Below are 19,969 nucleotides of genomic sequence, written 5' to 3'. Positions count from 1 at the left end.
GAGGCCTGCCTGCCTCTGTAGGCTCCACCTCAGGGGGCAGGGCACAGACAACCAAAAACTCAGCCAGAACCTCCACAGCCTTAAATGTCCCTGTCTGACTGACTGCATTGAAGAGAGTAGTGGTTCTCCCAGCACGCAGCTAGAGATCTGAGAACGGACAGACTGCCTCCTAAAGTGGGTCCCTCACCCCTGAGCAGCCTAACTGGGAGGCACCCCCCAGTAGGGACAGACTGACACCTCATTCAACCGGGTACTCCTCTGAGACAAAACTTTCAGAGGAACTATCAGACAGCTGAATTTGTGGTCTCACGAAAATCCGCTGTTCTGCAGCCACCGGTGCTGACACCCAGCCAAACAGGGTCTGGAGTGGACCTCTAGTAAACTCCAACAGACCTGCAGCTGAGGGTCTTGTCTGGTAGAAGGAAAATCAACAAACAGAAAGGACATCCACACCAAAAACCCATCTGTACATCACCATCATCGAAGACAAAAAGTAGACAAAGCCACAAAGATGGGGAAAAAACAGACCAAAAAAACTGGAAACTCTAAAAAACAGAGCACCTCTCCTCCTCCAAAGGAACGCAGTTCCTCACCAGCAACGGAACAAAGCTGGATGGACGATGACTTTGATGAGTTGAGAGAAGAAGGCTTCAGACGATCAAACTACTCTGAGCTACGAGAGGAAATTCAAAACAATAGCAAAGAAGTTAAAAACTTTGAAAAAAAATTAGAAGAATGGATAACTAGAATAACCAATGGAGAGAAGGGCTTAAAGGAGATGATGGAGCTGAAAGCCAAGTTTCGAGAACTACGCGAAGAATGCAGAAGCCTCAGTAGCAGATGCGATCAACTGGAAGAAAGGGTATCGCTGATAGAAGATGAAATGAATGAAATGAAGAGAGAAGGGAAGTTTAGAGAAAAAAGAATAAAAAGAAATGAACAAAGCCTCCAAGAAATTTGGGACTATGTGAAAAGACCAAACCTACGTCTGATTGGTGTACCTGAAAATGATGGGGAGAATGGAACCAAGTTGGAAAACACTCTGCAAGATATTATCCAGGAGAACTTCCCCAATCTAGCAAGTCAGGCCAGCATTCAGATTCAGGAAATACAGAGAATGCCACAAAGATACTCCTCGAGAAGGGCAACTCCAAGACACATAATTGTCAGATTCACCAAAGTTGAAATGAAGGAAAAAATGTTAAGGGCAGCCAGAGAGAAAGGACGGGTTACCCACAAAGGGAAGCCCATCAGACTAACAGCTGATCTCTCAGCAGAAACTCTACAAGCCAGAAGAGAGTGGGGGCCGATATTCAACATTCTTAAAGAAAAGAATTTTCAACCCAGAATTTCCTATCCCGCCAAACTAAGCTTCATAAGTGAAGGAGAAATAAAATACTTTACAGACAAGCAAACGCTGAGTGATTTTGTCACCACCAGGCCTGCCCTAAAAGAGCTCCTGAAGGAAGCACTAAACATGGAAAGGAACAACCGGTACCAGCCCCTGCAAAAACATGCCAAATTGTAAAGACCATCGAGGCTAGGAAGAAACTATAGCAACTAACGAGCAAAATAACCAACTAACATCATAATGACAGGATCAGATTCACACATAACAATATTCACGTTAAATGTAAATGGGCTAAATGCTCCAATCAAAAGACACAGACTGGCAAACTGGATAAGGAGTCAGGACCCATCAGTGTGCTGTATTCAGGAAACCCATCTCATGTGGAGAGACACACATAGACTCAAAATAAAGGGATGGAGGAAGATCTATCAAGCAACTGGAAAACAAAAAAAGGCAGGGGTTGCAATCCTAGTCTCTGATAAAATAGACTTTAAACCAACAAAGATCAAAAGAGACAAAAAAGGCCATTACATAATGGTAAAGGGATCAATTCAACAAGAAGAGCTAACTATCCTAAATATATATGCACCCAACACAGGAGCACCCAGATTCATAAAGCAAGTCCTCAGTGACCTACAAAGGGACTTAAACTCCCACACAATAATAATGGGAGATTTTAACACCCCACTGTCAGCATTAGACAGATCAACGAGACAGAAAGTTAACAAGGATATCCAGGAATTGAACTCAGCTCTACATAAAGTGGACCTAATAGACATCTACAGAACTCTCCACCCCAAATCAACAGAATATACATTTTTTTCAGCACCACACCACACCTATTCCAAAATTGACCACATAGTTGGAAGTAAAGCTCTTCTCAGCAAATGTAAAAGAACAGAGATTATAACAAACTGTCTCTCAGACCACAGTGCAATCAAACTAGAACTCAGGATTAAGAAACTCAGTCAAAACCGCTCAACTACATGGAAACTGAACAACCTGCTCCTGAATGACTATTGGGTACATAATGAAATGAAGGCAGAAATAAAGATGTTCTTTGAAACCAACGAGAACAAAGACACAACATACCAGAATCTCTGGGACACGTTCAAAGCAGTGTGTAGAGGGAAATTTATAGCACTAAATGCCCACAAGAGAAAGCAGGAAAGATCCAAAATGGACACCCTAACATCACAATTAAAAGAACTAGAAAAGCAAGAGCAAACACATTCAAAAGCTAGCAGAAGGCTAGAAATAACTAAAATCAGAGCAGAACTGAAGGAAATAGAGACACAAAAAACCCTTCAAAAAATTAATGAATCCAGGAGCTAGTTTTTTGAAAAGATCAACAAAATTGATGGACCGCTAGCAAGACTAATAAAGAAGAAAAGAGAGAAGAATCAAATAGATGCAATAAAAAACGAAAAAGGGGATCTCACCACCGATCCCACAGAAATACAATCTACCATCAGAGAATACTACAAACACCTCTATGCAAATAAACTAGAAAATCTAGAAGAAATGGATAAATTCCTCGACAAATACACCCTCCCAAGACTAAACCAGGAAGAAGTTGAATCTCTGAATAGACCAATAACAGGTTCTGAAATTGTGGCAATAATCAATAGCTTACCAACCAAAAAGAGTCCAGGACCTGATGGATTCACAGCTGAATTCTACCAGAGGTACAAGGAGGAACTGGTACCATTCCTTCTGAAACTATTCCAATCGATAGAAAAAGAGGGAATCCTCCCTAACACATTTTACGAAGCCAGCATCATCCTGATACCAAAACCTGGCAGAGACATAACCAAAAAAGAGAATTTCAGACCAATATCCTTGATGAACATTGATGCAAAAATCCTCAATAAAATACTGGCAAACCGAATCCAGCAGCACATCAAAAAGCTTATCCACCATGATCAAGTGGGCTTCATCCCTGGGATGCAAGGCTGGTTCAACATACACAAATCAATAAATGTAATCCAGCATATAAACAGAACCAAAGACAAAAACCACATGATTATCTCAATAGATGCAGAAAAGGCCTTTGACAAAATTCAACAACCTTCATGCTAAAAACTCTCAATAAATTAGGTATTGATGGGACGTATCTCAAAATAATAAGAGCTATCTACAACAAACCCACAGCCAATATCATACTGAATGAGCAAAAACTGGAAACATTCCCTCTGAAAACTGGCACAAGACAGGGATGCCCTCTCTCACCGCTCCTATTCAACATAGTGCTGGAAGTTCTGGCCAGAGCAATCAAGCAGGAGAAGGAAATAAAGGGTATTCAATTAGGAAAAGAGGAAGTCAAATTGTCCCTGTTTGCAGATGACATGATTGTATATCTAGAAAACCCCATTGTCTCAGCCCAAAATCTCCTTAAGCTGATTAGCAGCTTCAGCAAAGTCTCAGGATACAAAGTTAATGTACAAAAATCACAAGCATTCTTGTACACCAATAACAGACAAACAGAGAGCCAAATCATGAGTGAACTCCCATTCACAATTGCTTCAAAGAGAATAAAATACCTAGGAATCCAACTTACAAGGGATGTGAAGGACCTCTTCAAGGAGAACTACAAACCACTGCTCAATGAAATAAAAGAGGATACAAACAAATGGAAGAACATTCCATGCTCATGGGTTGGAAGAATCAATATCATGAAAATGGCCATACTGCCCAAGGTAATTTATAGATTCAATGCCATCCCCATCAAGCTACCAATGACTTTCTTCACAGAATTGGAAAAAACTACTTTAAAGTTCATATGGAACCAAAAAAGAGCCCGCATCACCAAGTCAATCCTAAGCCAAAAGAACAAAGCTGGAGGCATCACGCTACCTGACTTTAAACTCTACTACAAGGCTACAGTAACCAAAACAGCATGGTACTGGTACCACAACAGAGACATAGATCAATGGAACAGAACAGAGCCCTCAGAAATGATGCCGCGTAGCTACAACTATCTGATCTTTGACAAACCTGACAAAAACAAGAAATGGGGAAAGGATTCCCTATTTAATAAATGGTGCTGGGAAAACTGGCTAGCCATATGTAGAAAGCTGAAACTGGATCCCTTCCTTACACCTTATACAAAAATTAATTCAAGATGGATTAAAGACTTATATGTTAGACCTAAAACCATTAAAATCCTACAAGAAAACCTAGGCAATACCATTCAGGACATAGGCGTGGGCAAGGACTTCATGTCTAAAACACCAAAAGCAATGGCAACAAAAGCCAAAATCGACAAATGGGATCTCATTAAACTAAAGAGCTTCTGCACAGCAAAAGAAACTATCATCAGAGTGAACAGGCAACCTACACAATGGGAGAAAATTTTTGCAACCTACTCATCTGACAAAGGGCTAATATCCAGAATCTACAATGAACTCAAACAAATTTACAAGAAAAAAACAAACAACCCCATCAAAAAGTGGGCAGAGGACATGAACAGACACTTCTCAAAAGAAGACATTTATGCAGCCAAAAAACACATGAAGAAATGCTCCTCATCACTGGCCATCAGAGAAATGCAAATCAAAACCACAGTGAGATACCATCTCACACCAGTTAGAATGGCCATCATTAAAAAATCAGGAAACAACAGGTGCTGGAGAGGATGTGGAGAAATAGGAACACTTTTACACTGTTGGTGGGACTGTAAACTAGTTCAACCATTGTGGAAGTCAGTGTGGCGATTCCTCAGGGATCTAAAACTAGAAATACCATTTGACCCAGCCATCCCATTACTGGGTATATACCCAAAGGACTATAAATCATGCTGCTATAAAGACACATGCACACGTATGTTTATTGCGGCACTATTCACAACAGCAAAGAGTTGGAACCAACCCAAATGTCCAACAACGATAGACTGGATTAAGAAAATGTGGCACATATACACCATGGAATACTATGCAGCCATAAAAAATGATGAGTTCGTGTCCTTTGTAGGGACATGGATGAAACTGGAAAACATCATTCTCAATAAACTATCAGAAGGACAAAAAACCAAACACCGCATGTTCTCACTCATAGGTGGGAATTGAACAATGAGAACTCATGGACACAGGAAGGGGAACATCACGCTCCGGGGACTGTTGTGGGGTGGGGGAGGGGTGAGGGACAGCATTAGGAGATACACCTAATGCTAAATGACGAGTTAATGGGTGCAGGAAATCAACATGGCACATGGATACATATGTAACAAACCTGCACATTGTGCACATGTACCCTAAAACCCTAAAGTATAATAAAAAAAAAAAAATGGGATATGTTGCCTCATATTCTATGGGGCTATATGCATTTCTAGATAAGATATTACTGAGGACATTTAGCATAATTTTATTTAGGATTAAACAGATTTTAAAGAAAAGTTGAAATCAAACATCTAGTTTATACACGCTTCTATAAAAATATGGTTCACAGTAGAATATTCTATCCAAGTTAGGGCTTGGTTGGAGCTGTAAGTTTTAATTTTACAACTGGTAAAACTGAGTTAATTATTTTTAAAACCTCAGGAATTCCAACTTTCATCATTGCCATGCAGATTGAAGTGCTTGAGGGAACCTGAAACCAGAATCTTCAGAGGAATCCAAGATGAAGAGAGTCATTTTGTTAAGTTGAAGCTTAAACTTCCAAAGTAAAAACTAATACTACACAGTTAATTGCATAGTCTTCTGGTTTTGCACTGCATGTAATTATGCACGTAAACACACTTTGGAGATATACATTAATTCTCTGAATCACAGCAAAATTGTTTATCTACTCTATGTTTGATTCAAAAAAATAGTTGGATATTTTAAGCTTGTTTTTATAAATTCCTCACTCAATTGATAAGCTCTTCAAATAATATCAAATTATGTAATTTGAATTGTGGAATTATACAGGTGATTTTACTTTAGCTATAGCACTATTGTCAAAGAGCCACCCTCTCAGAATAGTTTGGATAAAGAAAACCAACAATGACAAATTATTTTCCTTGAAGTCTGACTGTTTCGTTTCCATATTTGGTCTTTGGGAGCAGCAGTTCATAATATAAATCAATGGAACTAAAGGAACACAGGAAACATTTACATTTGCATTCAACATTTTGTGAATATATGAAATTACATTATCTAAAGATTTATAATTTTCATTGGATTTTCACATAAGTCTGTGAACCAAAAGTTGATTTAAAAAACTTTTTCTTTACAGTACGCAAATGACCAATTTTTATCTCAAGGACTACTTTTAACTGAAATTTATGTAATGGTATTCAAAGCCTGAATGAGTTAAGGAAATACCTTTTTTCCCCACTCTGAAGTGACATTTGGCATACTGTGGAGTCTAAGCATGATTCAAAGTACAAATCTTATCTTGCCTTTTGACTGAAAAATCCTATTGAATTTTCATAACTGTCCAAGTAAAATACATATGATTAAAAAGAGACTGCTTGGAGAGAGTTTTATTCATTTTATAGCTCCCAGTAAACCCGACTTAAACATAATCTAAAAACAGATGTGATATTGAGGGGCAAAGAGGAACATTAAGAACCCATGACGCCCTAGATGTATGATCCCTCAATTCGAGTGCCCAGTGTACCCCTTGGCATGGAGGTTCACTATCTCAGAATATTCCTAGATTTCTAGCTGCTACTTTACTTCCACGTGGCAGTTATGGAGAGCTGTCAACCAGTTGTGTTGTGATGAAAGTGACAGCCTTTTCTCTTCTGTCTTTCATGACAATCTGCATCATTCTGTCAGTCAGATAGTATAGCAGCAGCAGAATGTCCCCTATCTTTGAAGGCCACTTGATAGGTCTACCTGGGCCAGTGTAAGAGGTTATCATCACTCTCACTCCTTCCAGCATACACTTATTTATCCATTTCTATAAACCATAGTTTGCGGATGGATTTTAAGCTATCTCTGAGTAGCCCTTTACAGCCTCATGGTAATTAGAATCAGCTGAAACGCCCCTGCTGTTTCTCCTGTGATTTTAATTGGCAGTAAAGTGAGGTGGTATGAATTCCTGTGAGAGCTTTTCTTTCAGGAGACTCCTTGCTGTCTCCAACTGACAGGAAAGTGAGGCTGCATTTTTCAGTCTGTTTTACTCCAGTGAGTAGCGGTTTTCTTGATTTCTTTTGTGAGCTCACTGTTATAATGTGCTTAACTTGTATTGTGAAGTAGATCTTATAGATGACCCTTTAATTTCTGCATTTAAAAGGAAAAAATAGCAATCTTTATGGGATTTAATGAATTTTAGTTTTTGGAAGCTATTTTGGTTCAGCATTAAAAATGCAGGAGAGATGCTTACAGCTCACTTTTCAAAACAAGAGTGTTACCAGTAGAAATGTCAGTGAGTGAATTGGAAGTAAGATATTATTATTTTGCTTCATGAATGTCAGGAAGAAGAAACAAAGGAGGGGATAATATAATAGTCACACTAGGGAGTAAGAGATTGGATCTTTGGGGGCATGAGCTCTCTCTCTGATATCCTCCATGCGTATGGCTCTGTCTGCATAAGATCATAACAACTCAGTAGCTATAAATTCTTAGTTAATATTCTAACTGGTTTGCCTACATTATAACAAAATATAAGGTTAACTTCTCTATATACTTCCAGTAGAGTGTTCTTTTCTCCCTCACATGCTGCTTTATCAATAAGAATTATCAGCACAAATATGTACGTATGACACTGAATGTATATTTTATAAAACCAAGGTATCTCAATAGTTTTCCTTGGATTATATCTATATTATAGAAAAAAATATATGTGTCTGTACTAGGGAGGAGGTTCAAAGTGGTCAAAATAGATTTGTATCTAGTACTTTAAGATTACCATAGTTTTTCTTGGCAGTCAAAAAATGATTCTACCAGCTATTTGCATTGTGTGACAATCTAAATAATTTACTCATTCTGAGATTTTTGACAGTCAGTTTTTTTTTTTGGAGGGGGAGGTGAGGTGCAGAGGAGAATTACATACACAGACATAAACATATTCTGACCTGCTGTGATATCTGAATGTTTATACTATGAGTTTTTTTGTATTCTCAACGAACGACAAACTATTAGTTTTTCTGAAAGTGATATAAAAGTTCAAAAATATTTCCACATATGGGAATTTTAAAATAGCTAAAGTGGCCAGGCATGGTGGCTCATGCCTATAATACCAGTACTTTGGGAGGCCAAGGCAGGCAGATCACTTGAGGTCAGAAGTTTGAGACTAGCCGGGCCAACATGGTGAAACCCTGTCTCCACCAAAAAAAAAAAAAATTAGCCAGGCATGGTGGCGAGGGCCTATAGTCCCAACTAGTTGGGAGGCTGAGCTGGGAGAATCGCTTAAACCCAGAAGGCAGAGCTTGCAGTGACCAAGGTCGTACCACTGCACTCCAGCCTGGGTGATAGAATGAGACTCTGTCTCAAAAAAATAAGGCTAAAGAAGAGATAATGTGGAAAACCCAATCTATAAATATTTCCTCCTTGGTTTCTCTGACTTGCCTCGTGACTCACTGATAGTTATACTCTTCTCCATTTGTTAACGTTTCAATGGAGAGTAAAAAAAGAGAGACTAGATTTGAGAAATAACAATAATTAAACAAAATAAAGTAAAAAAATATGCCACTCACTCATAGCAAAAGTGTAAAACCAACTAGAAATAAGACACAAAGTAACTTAGAATACAGTAAACAGAAAGAAAGGGAAGCCATAAGGTACCCATAGAAACTCTTCCCACTTTGTACCTACCTTCTGTCCCTGAAGAAGTCAATCCATTTCCTTAGAATGTTTGCCAGTCTGTTTTGTTTTTTCCTTTTCTGAGCAGTAAATGCACAGTGAAGCAAATTATCTTTAACAATTTCACAAATAATATATAGGAGTAATGAATCCCATTGAAGGTATTTTTTGACCAGGTTAGGTTGAAGTCAATTTTTCTGTTAATGCCTGAAGTCCAGAAGGAATAAGTAAGTAATGAAGATATTTATTTTTCAATCGTGAATCAGTGTTTGGGCCTGGGAAACTTTTCAATGTTTGTACAAATGGCAGGTTGGAGGGAGTAGGTGGTTGAACCACATGAAAAATGTGTGAAAAATGACAGAAGATAAAGTCATGGGGACCATTAATCTTTAGTCCTACATTTAGCTTTCATATTAATCTAATGAAACTTGTAAAATTTGGGGTTTGTATGTCTTGCAATTTCTGTATTAGAAAGTCATGTTTTGGGTCAACATTGGTGGGTGAACAGAGTTGTACTTTCCGTTGATATAAATTAACAGATTTTTAGTTTGTAATGTGGTTAATTGAATTATATATCAAATAAAATTATCTGTATTTCCTTAATAATAATAAAGTAATTATGATATAAAAGTTCCCTTAAATTGATAGTCAAATGATTTCTTTCCTATGTTTCACATCGCATTTATAAAGCATTGTAGAATTTAACATTTTAATCAAACCCATGATATACAATACACATAACCCAGACTTCTATAATTCTACCTTCTTTTTCTCTCTCTTTCTTTCTCTCTCTCTCTCTATATATATGTGTGTGTGTGTGTGTGTGTGTGTGTGTGTGATTCTAGGAGCATGCTTTCCTTGAGGAATGTTCTGGAATAATGCGATCCATAAGGTTCTAATAGGAACCCCGGAGCACCAATGACTTATTGCTGTATATAACTCTTGGTCATACACATCAAAGCACAACATCCTACAATATTGCATGTTGTAAAATGTCACAAATTGTCAATCTTCCTGTGGGTTGTCATCATTAAAGTCTTTTGTACCTAACTGCAATTGTGAGTTTCTATAGTTCCATTATAGATTATCTTACTAATGATGTTAGTATCTGCTAAATGGAAAACTGTAGACATAGTGGCTGATTAGGTAGCACAATTCCCTTAAAACTGCAAAGTCAGAGGTTAAACTACTTTACAGTGAAAATATCATAAACTACTAAGCAATAACTTTGGAAGTGGATATTTCTGAGTAACAAATATACCACGTTTTCTTTTCAATTTACCTTATTTACATTTGCATAATAGAAATTAATAAAATTCATTTAAACAGAATATTAAATTTTAATCAGTGAGACTGAGTCTTGGAGGGAAAGCATTATATTTGTCTGTAGGCAATCATGTTGAAAATCAGTACATGACTTTTAAATATATAAATGTTCTCTTTTTTAATGTAGCCTTTGAACTGTGATAGAAAATATCTGCTTGAAAGCCTTTCAAACCAGTATAACAGAATGTTATACAACAATCAGGGGATTTTCAGATGCCTGGCCATAGTGTTCAATGATCTTTCAGAGATTTATTCAGTTATGATACTTGCATAGAATCGTATCTTATAAAAGATTGTTTCCCCAAATTAAAAAAAAAATTATGGCTCACTTAAAACTCTTCAGAAAACTAGCATCTGTTATTTTCGGTCCTACGCCTAATTTAGAAGCTTACCTTTAACATATTTCCTTTCTTTTTAACTTATTACCAACCTTCTGCTTTTCTGGCAATCATATATCACAAATATGAAAGTTATAACAAGAATCATGGAAATTAGATTTAAATAAAAAAATTAAATTTAAAAAATTATTTTCTTGTTTTCTCTCTATTCCCTTTGTAAGATCGATTTTTTCCCTAACGAAGAGTCCAGGATTGCTGGATTTATCAAGGATTTGAAAGCTTTCTTGTTATTGCCATACCTTTTATTTTATACCTTACTTTACAGATTATCCTGTTTTGCTTTTCCAAATTTAGTATTTTAGAACTACTCCAGCAAATATCTTGTTAAGACTTTTATCTTAAGCGTGATAAAATGATGATTATAATAAAAATTAATGTTAACATTTTGTTAGCCATTTTTGTCACATAACAAAAAATCTTATATTGTTTAGAAAATGACTTCTGCATTTATGACTAAAGTTTGCCATCTAGTGGGAATACCGAAGCAAACATCAAAATACTGTTTGCTTTTTAAAAAAAAAACAGTTTTAAAGGACATGTCTAGTTTCACTGGTTTGACTGAATTCATCAGTGAATTTCAAAAGCATTTTAATAAATAAATCAACTGTCAAACTTAGTTATACTGACTAATGGGTTGTGTAGAAACAACCTGAGTGAATGAACTTAGAAATGCATTTGAGCCGGGCGCGGTGGCTCACGCTTGTAATCCCAGCACTTTGGGAGGCCAAGGTGGGCGGATCACGAGGTCAGGAGATCGAGACCACGGTGAAACCCCATCTCTACTAAAAAAAATACAAAAAATTAGCCGGGCGTGGTGTAGGGCGCCTGTAGTCCCAGCTACTCGGAGAGGCTGAGGCAGGAGAATGGCGTGAACCCGGGAGGCGGAGCTTGCAGTGAGCCGAGATTGCGCCACTGCACTCCAGCCTGGGCAACAGAGCGAGACTCCATCTCAAAAAAAAAAAAACAAAAAAAAAACAACAAAAAAAATGCATTTGAAAACTGAATTTAATTGAATTTGAAAGTAGTGCATATTTCAAATGTGAAAATGATTTCATATTATCTTTAATATGAATTTGACCAGCTTTCAAGGTAATTGATGACAGGAAGGTCATTTCTCTCTTCTTTCTTCAACAGATAGTTTTAATGAGAGCCTAAGCGAGACACGGTTCCGTTGTATGTACATTTTCACAATAAAATTCAAGCAATCTGAGGAAAAATACAATGAGATTATGGTTCTTCATTATATATGCTAAAGGTCAAATCATTTCTTTCTAAACAATTATGGTTTTTAAAAATAATTATGTTGGATAAACCAATCTACTTTGTCATACCAAAGGATGACTTTCCTTAAGGTCAATTGATTAAATGTAATGTGTTCATGAAGAAAGACAATGTTTTCTTGTTGCTCAGGCTTCAACTCCTGTTCTGCCTTAGTACCCTGAAAAACAAGCCTGCAGTCTCAACTCTAGGGATTGTCTCAAGGGTTTCATTAGCAATGTCGAGTCATTCAGTATCTTCTGATGTCTATGAACTGAATAAACAGGCAAAATTCAGTTGGATGTTAGAAGTGGAAAAGAGCCTGTAATAATGATCTGAGCACAGTGGCATTAGGGAGAAGGAATAAATTGACAGGCAGTTCTATGGCAGTCTCAAGAAAAGGTGGCAAAGAGTAAGAATGTAGAGTGTGAAGCTACCTATTTATTGAAGAACAAAAGCAAAGGCAAGATAGTATGTCTGCACTTTATTCATCCACACATTAGGAGATAAGGGTGGGTAAGCAAGACGTTCAGTCCTTTTCTATTACACAATTAAAAATGGTATCATTTGGGTTAGAAACATCAGAGTATTTTAACAACTATTGTTTCTTCCATGAAAAAAACGTAGCAACTTGTTTTATTCTCCCAACTCTCATATATTTGCTTCTAAACAATAGGCATATTCTGTGAGTATACATATATGTTTGCATGTACATTTCTTATCTTTGAGAAAAAATATCTGATCTTAATTAATTTCCCATGTTTTTATGAAAATGGGTTTCCCTTGAGTTTCCTTCAGTTTTCTTACAAGGTAAACACCACTTCCCAAGGCAAAAAAGCTAAAACATAGAAGCAAAATAAATCCAAAATTTAAAAAAGCTATTAAGTCTTATAATGCTAATCAAATAGAATAATCTATTTCTGCTCCCAAACATAGTCAAAGTTATTTAAATTAAAAAAGCTGTAACTCTGGTATTACTCGTGATGTTACATTATTGAATGCAATTCTTTCTTATGAGTCTCTATATTTTAAGGCTAAAAGAAGAGTACCATGAAATATTTGAAATGTTTAAATTAGGTCATAAGTACACACCATTTTAAAATGTGCTTTTCTTAGTACATAGGCTCTTACATAGATACTGGATATTATTTTTCATAGTGGGAATACATGTTTAGAAAATTTTGTTAAGGATGTGCTTATATTGATTATTCTTGCTTGGGATGGGTAGCTAGATAAATAAATAGATAATATGCAAAATAAAATGACACATTGATACTATATACAAAGGTATCTTTTTCTCTCTCACACACCCCGCACATGCATACACACACACACAAACACTAAAATGCCCTTTACTTATAAGGCAGGTAGTTTAGTTCCTTAGAAGAGGAAAAATTAGTTTGTAATTTTTAATGTGTTTTTCTTTCTGCAAATCACTAAGTTGCTAAAATTGCTTCTCTAATTTCTAAATTAAAATTTAGTTACAAATACATAGGCCTTTCATGAAAAGCCAAACTATTTAATGAATTCATAAGTAAGTATTGTTAAATTGGTGAAATACCCCAATTGTGGTATCAGTCACCCGGATAATCAAACAGGGTCCTCATTATAACACTTGTTCTCAATTAACTTACAGTTTCTCTCCTTTATGAAGTGCATAGGCATGTGCCCCTTAGGGTGTGGAATCGTGTAAATAACCATTAGAATAAAAAAGACCTGGCATTAAGTATCATGTTCTGATTCATTAGCTGTTTGATATCAGAGAAGCCACATAGCCTCTCTGAGGTGTCTCATCAGCTGTGAAATATATTAACTTATAAGTCTGTTGTGAGGACAAAGTGAGATAAGTATATGGAATCAATTTGTAAATAATCAAGAACTATACAAATGTAAAGTATTGATATTGCTTTGTTACACCAAAAGATGGCATTAGGCTCTAAAGCATATGTTTCTAAAATCATGAAAAATTTGGGCACTTTAAAAATTTTGTTTTATTGTTGTTAACTCATTTGTTAACGATATCTTTTGTTGTTATAAAGGGACCAGTATCCTTTATTTCTCCACAGCCTCATTTATTCAGTACATGGATTTAGATTTCTGTATTCTGGAAGAAAGCTCTCATACATAATGAAAAGGTGGAGATCTTATTTACATGCAAAAATTTTACCATCGCTACTGTCATTCCCTCTTGCTCTGCAGATCTAGAAGCATTCACCGAGACTCATCTAGGATGACACAGCTATGATTTAATATGATTTTTTTCTTTACGTTTTGTTAAATAATGCTGAGGTCAGGTTTAAAGAGCCCAAGGTAGGTTTCAAAACAGTAAATTGTCAATGCATTTCCAAGTTGGTGGTAAGACTAAGGTTATTACAGAAAATGGCACTAGAACTGAGTTTGTATTATGCACAACATCAGCATTAGTATATTAATAGAGATGTGTTGTATATGCAAACACTATACATTTATTAAACCATTTAATCTTTATGCGAGGTAAGGAAATGCTGTCAAACCTATTTTTAGGTAATAAATTGCATTACAGGTAGAGTCCAAATCATTGTCAATGATAGAAATACAAAAATTTAGTTTCTGCTGATTTTTTCTTAACTTAATTTTCTAATTGTTTAGAATTAAGTGAAAAGAATTCTCAATGATTCAGAGCAAAGAGAAAAAACAAAACTAATATCAGTGACTAAAGGACATAATACAGAAGTTCTTACTTAAGTGTAATAAATGTTTTTGTCAGTAGAACATTGAGCTCACTACTCTCAATTTTGGAATGTATGTAAAGTGGGTTATATGTCAACTACATTTGGAGGCATAGCATTTATTGAATTAATTACAGAGTAAAATGTTAACAAAAGCAAATTGAAGAAAGCATCAATTATTGATGTTTAATTTTAGAGATGTTCTCTCCACAAGCATTTTCTTCTTGAGCTAGGCAATGTTGGATGATATTAGAAGTTAAATATATGACCCTTACCTAATCATTGAGTATCTAATAACCTCCTCCAACCTTTCTAGCCACCTCTTTCTTGTGAAATAAATCATACATACAAAATATTGAATCAAACACATATGCAGAGTTTAAGACTAATAAAAAGGAAACATTTGTCTACTTACCACATAAGTTTGGAAACCTTAATGGTTCCTTAGAAATAACCTTCTTGTGTTCCCCATTCACATTGCATTCCCTTTGTTCAGAGTTAATCATTCCCTTAAATATCTACTAATCTTATCTTAGTTTTCTTTATAATTTAACCAACAATATGTATCATATCTCTAAATAAAATATTATTTATTGTTCTCAGTTCTTAAATTTAAAGTAGAATCATAATTTATGAGTGTAGGTATTCTTCAGTGATTTGTTTATTTTTCTGAATTTTTTTTATTTGTTTTAATATGTGACACATTGGTAGCTGATGAATTTTTACAATTTTTTATATTGTGGTAAAATATAGATAACATAAATATCACAATTTTAACCATTTATAAGTGTAAAATTGAGTGGCAATAAATACTTTTCCATTGTTGTGCAACAATCACTACTATACATCTCCAGAACATTGTCTTCATCCAAAACTGAATCCCCATAACTGTTAAACAATAACTCCCCATTTCACCTTCCCTGCTACTGACTATTCTTTCTATCTTTACGAATTTAATTACTATTGGCACATCATATTAGTGGAATTATACGTTTGTGTGTGGGTGTCTCTTGCTTATTTTAGTTAAAATAATGTTTTCAAGATTCATCTGTGTTGTTACAAGTATCAGAATTTCATTTTTTCGTAAGACTGAATAATATCCCATTGTATGGCTATGGCAAGTTTTGTTTTTACATTCATTTATTTATTCATGGACATTTTGGTTGTTTATTCCTTTTGGCTATTGTGAATAACATTGTTATGAACACTGATGAACAAATATCTCTTTGAGATCCTGCTTTCAGTTCTTTTAGGTGTATATCTAAAATTGAGATTGCTGGATGATATTGCTATTCTATATGTATTCATTTGAGGCACCGGCATACTGTTTCCCACAGTGCATTGCGATTTTAGATTCTCACCAGCAATAAACAAAGGTTCTTATGTCTCCACACTTGTTAACATTTACTACTTTCTTTTCTTTTTTTTTTCTTTTTAAAACAGCCATTCTAATGGATATATAGAGCTGATTCTGAATGTCTTGATTTCCCAGAAAGTCTCACCCCATCTTCTTAGATGTTCTATCGTATGTCTTATTAAAAGAAAACAAAAAAACTTTAGACAAATTCAATTTAGCAGAGTTTATTTGAGGAAATAACTATCCATGAATCAGAAAATACCAGTTCAGAGCGCTCCACTCATGAATGTGGACAGACAGTATTTACAGAAGTGAGATACAGAAACAGCTTGATATGTTACAGTTTGGCATTTGGCTTATTTGGGTGTGATGTGATGAGGCATTAGCCTTATATGGACATGGTCTGATCAGTTGGCAACCTGTGATTGGCTGAAGCTCAGCTTCTGTGATTGGCTGAGACTCAGCTATATGTTACAAGAATGTGCTCTTAATTTGGTTGCAGTTTATAGACTAAATTAGGTGGCAGTTCACTACACACAGAGACAGCTTAGGCCAAATTTAATTTAATTTAACAGTCTCCACACATAATATCTTGTGTTGGTATGTATTCCTCTTGCAGCTTTCAGGAACAGTGGTGTCCTTTTTTTTGCACCCTAGAACTGACATAGGTGAGACAGACAAATAATTCAGGCAGCCCCAGACCAGTTAGAGCACTGCAAACAAGATCACCTCTTCTCCCTCTGGTTTATAGAAGGAAATGAAAAACTGGAATGCTGCTTCCTCCAGAACAAGAGGACTCCATGTTGCTGGGGTGGGTATGGGGAAAGGATGAGTAAAAATGCCAGTGAAATTTTCTGCTTGAATATGACTTTTTCTTGACAGGGCAATTATAAATTCACTTGGTTACTGCGGAACTTTTTTCCAGAGATTCTACAAGGTTAGGGGAAACCAGGGCTTGGAGCTTCCTAGCATGCCATTTTGTTGGCCTCATTCTTTGTGTACTATTTCTTAAGAGTCGTTCAACCTAGAAGGGTGGGAATTTTCCTCTACCCTGTTAGGTTCTATAGTTGGGATCTGTGACTTACCAAAGGCAGATAAACAAGGAAAAAAAGCATACAAATTTTATTTAATGTTTCTAGTTTTACATATATGGGGCTTCACAGAAGAGACACTTTTTTAAAAGCAATTAGACTAGGGGCTTATAAACCATTTTTTAAAAGAGTGATAGATTGCGAAGAAATAACTAGATAAAGGAAAGGGAACTTGGGCGTCTAGGGATGGTAAATTGTGGGAAGGTAAACATATGGAAACATGGAGGAAACTAATGGTAGGTAAGGGTTATTTAGTAAGGTTTGTATATGCAGACTCATCTCGGTATGGTCTCCATCTCCAGTAATAAGTGTTGTTCTCCTCTTTCTGATATAGGAGAGAAATTTGCACTTTCACAACTTGAATTTATGCCCTGCTTTTAGGCAGATAGGGACAGGACAGAAAACTTTTCCTGTCTTTGTTCTTTCTTGATTGCCTTCAGCTTAAAATAATCCTTATGCTAAAGTGGCATACATGGTGTGGCATATTCTGATCCCCTTCATGTGTATAGCTGTGATTCGTTGGTTTTCTTTCCAGTACAGTAGTTGAATCTATGGATCAATGCAGAGAAATGATATTTGACCTAAGAACAAGGTATACCTCTCTACTTATTTAGGCCTTTAAAAAATTCTCTCCAATATTTTGCAATTTTCAGTATACAAGTGTTGCACCTGTTTTGTCAGATTTATTCTAATATTTCATGTCGTTTGATGATTTGTTAAATGATAATGTTTTTATTTCAAATCCTGATTACTCATTGCTACTGTATAGAGCTATAGGGAGAAATTGCTCAGCCTTTTATCATTAAAATTGATGTTGCTGTACATTTTCCCCTATATACCTTTTAACTGGTTGATGAAGTTCTCTTCTGATTTTCTGAGAGTTTTTAAAATCAAGAATAAATGCTGGATTTTTTTTCAAATGAATTTTCTGCATCTATTCAGCAGATCCTATTTTAAGAAATTTATTAACTAATGAATTACACGGATTTATTTTCTAATGTTTATCTGTGCATTCCTGGAAGGAACCCCACCTTCTCATGGTATATTATCAATTTTATATATTTTTAAATTTGATTGGGAAAAATCATGTTGAGAATTTTTTGCATCTATGTTCATAAGGGATATTAATCTGTAGTCTTATTTTCTTGAAATATTTTCAATTACTTTTGATGTTGGGTTAATACTGATCTGATGGAATGGGTTACTAATATCTTTTTCCTGCTCAATTTTCTGAAAGAGTTTGCGTAGAATTGGTATTATTTTTCCTAAAATGTTTTAGAGTAGTCACCAATAAAGCCATCTGACCTTGGAGTTTTCTTTGTAAAAGGTTTTAAACTATACATTTATGTAATAGATACAGACCTATTCAAGTTATTTATTTCTTCTTAAGTGAGTTTGGTAGTTTGAGTCTTTCAAGAAATTTCAACAGTTTCAACTAAGTTGTCACAATTATAGGTATGACATTGTTCATAACATGCCTTTATTATTCTCTTAAAAGCTGCTGAATCTGCATGCCACTTCTCTTATTTCTTTCTTTTATTTTAAGTTCTGGGGTATATGTGCAGGATGTGCTGGTTTGTTATATAGGTAAATGTGTGGCATGGTGGTTTGCTGCACCTACAAACCCATCACCTAGGTACTAAGCCCGGCATGCATTAGCTATTTTTCCTGATGCTCTCCCCACCCCGCCCTCCCCTGACAGTACCCAGTGTGTCTCATTCCCCTCACTGTGTCCATGTGTTCTCATTTTTCAGCTCCCACTCATAAGTTATGTATTAGTCTGTTTTCATTCTGTTGATAAAATCATACCCAAGACTGGGCAATTTACAAAAAAAAGAGGTTTATAATTGGACTTACAGTTCCACGTGCCTGGGGAAGCCTCACAATCACAGTGGAAGGCAGGAAAGAGCAAGTCCCCATCTTACATGGATGGTAGCAGGCAAAGAGAGAGCTTGTGCAAGAAAACTCCCCCTTATAATAACCATCAGATCCCGTGAGACTTATTCACTATCAGGAGAACAGCAGGGAAAGACCTGACCCCGTGATTCAATTACATCCCACTGGGTACCTCCCACGACACCTGGGAGTTCATGATGAGATCTGGGTGGGGACACAGCCAAACCATCTCATGACATCCCTGGCCCCTCCCAAATCTCATGTCCTCAGATTTCAAAATCAATCATGCCTTCCCAACAGTTCCCAAAATCTTAACTCATGTCAGCATTAACTCAAAAGTCCACAAACCAAAGTCTCATCTGAGACAAGGCAAGTCCCTTCTGCCTATGAGCCTGAAAAATCAAAAGCAAGTTAGTTAATTCCTACGTACAATGGGGGTACAGGCATTGGATAAATACAGCCATTTCAAATGGGAGACACTGGCCAAAATGAAGGGGCTACAGGCCCCACGCAAGTCTGAAATCCAGCAGGGCAGTCAAATATTAAGGCTCCAGAATGATCTCCTTTGACTCCATGTGTCACATCCAGTTCACGCTGATGCAAGAGGTAGGTCTGGGACAGCTCCACCCCAGTGGCTTTGAAGGATACAGCCTCCCTCCTGGCTGCTTTCCTGGGCTGGCATTGAGTGTCTGTGGCTTTTCTAGGCACAGGGTGCGACTGTCAGTGGATCTACCATTCTGGGGTTTGGAGGACTGTGGCCCTCTTCTCACAGCTCTACTAGGCAGGCCGTACCCCAGTAGGGACTCTGTGTGGGGGTTCCGACCCTGCATTTCACTTCCACGCTGCCCTAACGGA

This window comes from Symphalangus syndactylus, chromosome X (genome assembly GCF_028878055.3).
Source record: "Symphalangus syndactylus isolate Jambi chromosome X, NHGRI_mSymSyn1-v2.1_pri, whole genome shotgun sequence".
Lineage (NCBI taxonomy): Eukaryota > Metazoa > Chordata > Mammalia > Primates > Hylobatidae > Symphalangus > Symphalangus syndactylus.
Note: the sequence above shows the minus strand (reverse complement) of the source record.